This window comes from Uranotaenia lowii, chromosome 3, assembly GCF_029784155.1.
Source record: "Uranotaenia lowii strain MFRU-FL chromosome 3, ASM2978415v1, whole genome shotgun sequence".
Classification (NCBI taxonomy): Eukaryota; Metazoa; Arthropoda; class Insecta; order Diptera; family Culicidae; genus Uranotaenia; species Uranotaenia lowii.
Window position 1 is genome coordinate 168,568,280 of NC_073693.1, and position 6,166 is coordinate 168,574,445.

The window sequence follows — 6,166 nt, forward strand, 5'->3', positions numbered from 1 at the left end:
AAAAACAAAGTTTGTTGCAACTTACCCCTTTTTTAGAAGGGTGAAAATATCATGTTTTTGTAAAATTGAAAATATCTGGTGAAACAAATCATTTTTCTGACTAGGTCGATATGATTTCCCATCAAGCTTAAAACTTTTGGTGTTCAAGTGGTATGATTATCTGTGGACATGATTTTTTTTCGAAGCCATTGAAGTTGAAAAGTGTTGCATGATGCCCCAGTTGACGGTATAGCTACCCACCTATTCTTTTTTTGATTGAAAATATAACGCCAGATAAATTCCTAGGTTACAGACTGGAGCTAAGCTTGTTCGCTAAACCAGGAAAAATGTTTGGGAAAATATCGTTATGGTTAAAAACTGTGACAGCCTGGCACTGAAGCCCACAACGATTATGGATATTATTGATTTGAATGTCACCTTCCGGAAGCTTCATTACTGCCGATAATTGATGCAGAATTGATTCGAAGGAAAATCAACTCCCGACACGTAATTGTAAACAAACCAATTATTGTTAAACTCGACTGTTTTGCAGGAACATTGACGAAACAGCGGAATTGAAAAAAGGATACAGAAAAACTATTAATCGAATGAATTTCAACTGAATACTTATTATTTGATAATTTCTTATTGATTAAAGCAGCACAATGATATCAAACGCCATTTGGTGCAAGTTTATCCGAATAAAATCTTTTCAAAGAGAAGAATGTTTGATAAAATGTCGTTGTTTAGAAAATTGCTATTCCCGTTCATCATTCTCATCATTGCTGAGATAAAACTCCAAATGAATGGTTCGAGCATTTAAGGTGTTTCATCATCATTAACCTTGGAAGATATTACTTTCAACAAACTGTACAGGTTGAAAATAATTGTATAATAACGTTTAACTGTCATTTATTTTTGAAGAGAAAAAAATATCTTTAATTGGTGAATTATCCTAGAAACAATTCAGCCCGAAGAAGTCTAGCTACTAGATTTATCTTTTCACTCCCGGAATCACCCCATTCAACTGGATGCTGAAGCAACCGTCCGTTAGAAAGCAGCTACAACAACTGATCCTTTTCTTAAAATGTTTCATTTTCTTCAGCTCACACTCAAACTGGGACTCTTTGAATAGCCATAGTAAGAACTGGTCGGTCACGCTTCTAGGAATGCTAATAAGGCTCTTTTTTTTGCTTTCATCTAATCACAATCGCCTGGAGAAAGGTTTGAAGCTCGGTGCTGTTATTTTGTGCTTTTCATTCAATGAATGTGAAATTACTTTCGAGAATGCAACATTCGTTATCGCGATTACTGATTAAGAATAAAATAGAAACAGAAATAAATAGGTACAGATCGAAAACTTAAAAAAGCCATGATGAAATAAAGTTGCTAAATTATTGAGCCCAAATCACCCTACGTAAAAAAATGTACCGATAAGACATATTTTATCCTTTGAATGCACGAATCATGTTTCCTATCGCCATGTGTACAACCGTGTTGCAGGGTAATGTGGTAGTTTACAGTGATTTTTATCTGTTTTATATTTTTTTGAAATTATGCGTACGGAAATAGGGACCAGAATATCCATCGAATCGACTACGGTCCGTGCAAAAGGACTAAGCTCTAATTCAGAGCACAATTCTCCGAAACCCAATTTACTTCACGAATAAAGGGACGAACGTGTTCCAGAGCACACAGTAAAGAAATCTGGCTGGAAGACTGGCGGTTCCCTTTTCTTCCTATTTTTTCCGGAAAAGAAATTCTTTCCCCATTCTGTCCCTCATCCAAATATTGCCACTGGGGATCCTTCATAAAATATTCCCGAGATTGCAAGAAAGGTGAATTGGACGCACAAACATACACCCACATCGACCACATTCGTACTTTCCTACATACAAACACATACACACATACATACCTTGGTCATGGGCAGGCCGTTGTGCTAAGTAAGTAAACTCTCCCAGGTGTATATTAGCATAATTCAATTATTAAATTTGCTTTCGGTTTTCTGGATTGTCGAAGTGAGCAGTCTTCTGATGCAGCCAGTCAGTGGGAACCTACTACAAGAGCTAAGGAAAATATATTTCGGGACCATGCAGAAGAACGAGCGAATCGTGAATTAAAATCGAGATTCTGCCAAGGTCGTCGCCGTACTGGCATTGTGGAAATGAAAATGGCACCAGACTAGGGAGGATTTCACTGAAATGGAATGATGCTTGGCAATGGCATTTACATTCGAAAAATGACCCATTTGCAAGTGCACGAGCTTGTTTTGATAGAGAATTCAAATAGTCTAAATTAATTAACCGAGGAAAATCTATTAAGCTGTAACAACTATGAAAACGGATGGTGTGTGTTTGGTTTACAATTGCATAAAAATTTCGTGACGAAGCTACAAGAGAATTTATGGCGAATGCGTTCTTTTTCTTATAATCATACCTTACACACCAAAAATTTTCTAAAATTAAACGAGACAGAAACGCTTCAACACCTAATAGTTTTCTTCATCTAATTCAGATCAGATCTAATTTTACATCAATTTTTATCTAAACTACACACACTACCAAAATTTACACTTTAAACGAACATTAAGCTCGAAAAGATCTAAATTTATTTCATAATGGATGTATTTTTATGTTATGACACGAATAAAATTACGTGTCGTCCAATAATTTTCAATTGCGCATATCGTAAAATTAAAGTGTGACTGGCATCCTTGGCGAAGTGAAACGTCAATCGACGGTTTTGATTTGTCATGCGGTCGGTCGGTCGTGATTTGTTTGTTTTCGTTACAGCAGAATTAAACCGGAGTAATTCTACTGATTTAGCTCGGTAAGTATATTTTAAAATAATGAAATTTGTAAGATTCAAATTGAAACGAAGCTTCATTTCAGCCATGCCTTTTAGCGCGATAACACACCCCCAGTTGAAGGGCGACTTACAACGGCCGAAAACGAGTCGGAACTTGAAATTCCCGAAACACCGGTTCAGCAACGGCGGTTTGATTGCGTACGTCCAGACCGAAATCGCTTCAAGAGGATGGAATGGGGACCGATCTGATTAGCGCCGTTCAAAAAGTGGTAAGTTGGAAATGTTTTGCTGCAATATAATTTTTCGGTTATTTGATTGTTGAAAACATTCCAGATTAAGGAAGCCGGCTGGAAGATGGTTGACGTTGATCCCTCCGAGCGTAAAAACGCTTTTGCAGCGCTTGCATTCGCCGTTAACAATGGCTTGGAAGTTAACGCGGATAAGTTGAACGTTGGTGCGATAGTTGCTTTTATTTGGTCCGCCGTCAGCATGCTATTTTGGATGTGGGTTGATAGCCTAGGCGACCCAATTGAAGCGTTAGGTACGACATTTGCTTCCAATTTCAAATCAATCATCTAAGTTTAACGAGCTTGACATCCATTCTTACAGTTCTTAATCTTTTTTTTCAACTTCATCAAGCACACTGGAGGTAAGAATGGCGTGGTTTGTTATGGCCATTTCGACGAGTGATCTTGTATCCACTGGCCATTTCGACGACCTATCTTGAATCAATTGGAGTGAAAAATTCCCGGTTTGTTTTGCTCGGTATGTTTATTTCCAATTCAATAAAAAACTTAAGTCCAAACCAAATATTTTTCAGTTCAGTCAAACAAGCCAAGCAGTTTAACACCGGAAGCTGACGACGACTTTGCGTCGACCGCCAATGCCAGCCCTGATAACAGGTCAACTGATGGCCCAGTATACATCTTTATCGAAGCCCGCCAAGTGTTAAGTAAGTATAGTCAATTGAATTGACAATTGCATATGAAAGAAATTTTTTTTTATTTTTTCAGGTTTAAAAATTTCTCAGATTGATTCAAGGTCCGCCTGGCATAGGTAAAACCGTAACATTGGCCACGATCGTCTACCAACTTGAAAGTTTGAATGGCGTCTCTATTCTGGTTGACGGGAAAAATTCTTCGTACGAATCTGACGGTTGTAGGTACGTGTCTGCGCAAAATCTTGTGGAGCTTTTGATTCTCCTGCAACAACCGAAGGACGAAACCGGTGAATAGTTCTTCCGATGAAAAGCATTATCGTTTATAGAAAAAGCTAGCTGAAAGAGAGCCTCTGGAGGTGACTGATTTCATTTGTTGCACCTGTGTTGGTTCTAGAGTTCCAAGATTGCACCACATTAATTTCAGCTCCATGCTAATAGACGTGAAAAATCTTCCTTCGTCAATAACTCAACCTAACGCGGCAAAACTAGGTTTTGTAACATGGTGGAATCGATGGGGAATGGTTGAAAGATGGAATTGCAGCCGGACTCATTCCTTTAAACCTTGCATAACTTTTTTATTACAATTCCCTCGCCATGATAAAATTTCCGCGGTGAAAACCGGGCGAATCATAATAAAAAGTTCTAGAAGATTTTAAAGAACGAGTGCGACTGGAATTTTCTCTTTCAACCATTCTCCATCGACGCCACCATGTTACACATGCAAGTTGTGTCGCGTTTTTGAGTTATTGACAAAATTAGATTTTTCCACGTTCATTTTCACTCAAACGGGCTATAATCGTATCGAAGGTTCTAATGTGGAAAAAACAAATCGTTCCTTGTAGACTGGTGTTAAACCAGAATAAATTAACATTATTACACCCTATGAAGGCCAACGTGCCAATACATATTTTTCGAAGTTGTCTTGTATCGAAGTTATTTGCTGCCAAATAAAGTTATTCAACCTTATTTTATAATCTTTATTTTCACCGAAAACATCTGAATTTCATATTTATAATAACCAAAAAAGAGGAGTCACAGTACAAGTTTAAGAAAAATGTAATTATTTCCTGAAAAAATCCCTAAATTAAAGTACTAATTGGGACTCTGTTGAATTCTATGTCAAAGTCAATGTAATTTTATGTGAAATGCGATGATTCATTTATGTGCATCCAGTTTGACATAAAATTACATTCTTTTTGATGTAATTTTAAGTCTTCGATAGTTTATGGCTTCAAGCGTTTCTGTCTTCTCTAGTGTAATTTTATGTCAAAAGTGATGCTTCAGTTTTGTGCATCCAATTTGACACAAATTTACACCAAAAAATTAATAGTGTGTAGCTTAAAATTCGTGTAAAAACATCAACGGATCACATGTTGATCCTAATGATAATTTAATAAAATAATGAAAAAAAACTACTTAAATCTACAATACAAAGTTCTCGAAACCATTAAAATGTTTCTGCGGAGAGTAGCCCTTGAAACGTCGAAGTCGAAGTACTCGGCGTAGCGGTTGAAAGTTCTCAAAATTCCAATTAGAGTGCTGTTGGCTCCATAGTTTTTGAGCTGGATGGGAACATAGAGTGCAGATTTTGGTTCCTTAACCCTCGGGGTCGCACACTGAGGGGAATAGCCTCTAGCAGTATTGGAGAGTCAATGCTCGACGCAAGGAGATCCGCTACGACTAAAGCACGTGCAGCGTTTCGACGACCACCCGGGCGATGGTTTCGTTCCCATGAAGAGGGTTCCGCTTGTGAGAAAATGAAATGAACACACATTTGTTGTGGTTCAGAGGCAAGCAGTTGGTGTCACGCCAGTGAGCGGAGGTGTTGAACTGCCTTTGCAAGAGATTGATATCGTCTTGGCCATTGATGGTGTGGAAAAGTTTGAGGTCGTCGGCATACGTAAGTTTTGGGCCGTCTAAGAGAGTAAGTACATCGTTAAAATAGATGGCAAAAATTATCGGTCACAAGTGGCTTCCCTGTGGCACACCTGAACAAGCGGAGAATAGTCTTGAAAGGTAATGTCCAGTATGCACTGATAACTTTCGTCCCGTTAAATAGCTTCGAAACCGGTCCAGTAAGGATCCTTAAAATCCTAAACGTTCGTGTTTAGCGATAGCAATATCGTGATTTACCTTATCGAAAGCAGCAGACAGATTAGTGTAGATGGAGTCAGTTTGGGACTTCATGGTGAAGCTATCTTGCTCGAACTATGTAAAAGTCAGCAAATTTGTAGTCGTGGATCGTTTTGGCAAAAATCCGTGTTGATCGTTGGAAAAGTATTGCTTCGTGGACGAAAAAAATGGATCCAGAACAACCAATTCAAACAGTTTTGCTATCAAACACAGAGCTGATGTTTCGCAGTAGTTGTTCACATCTCTCTTATCTCCTTTTTTGTAAACAGAGAACATGTAAGCTTCTTCCAGAGCGAGGGAAAG

The 6,166-nt window shown here is 38.2% G+C and overlaps 1 long non-coding RNA gene across 2 annotated transcripts; it reads left to right on the top strand.

The window, feature by feature from the left end:
* The first annotated feature begins 2,699 nt into the window (after positions 1–2,699).
* On the top strand, positions 2,700–4,658 carry LOC129758133 (uncharacterized). 2 transcript variants are annotated; one of them, XR_008739899.1, is made up of 6 exons: positions 2,700–2,811; positions 2,874–3,059; positions 3,124–3,331; positions 3,400–3,555; positions 3,611–3,742; positions 3,804–4,658. It is a non-coding gene; the product is annotated as an uncharacterized LOC129758133 (long non-coding RNA). The 2 variants fall into 2 exon arrangements; XR_008739900.1 differs by having other exon boundaries at positions 3,430–3,555.
* The last annotated feature ends 1,508 nt before the right edge of the window (positions 4,659–6,166 follow it).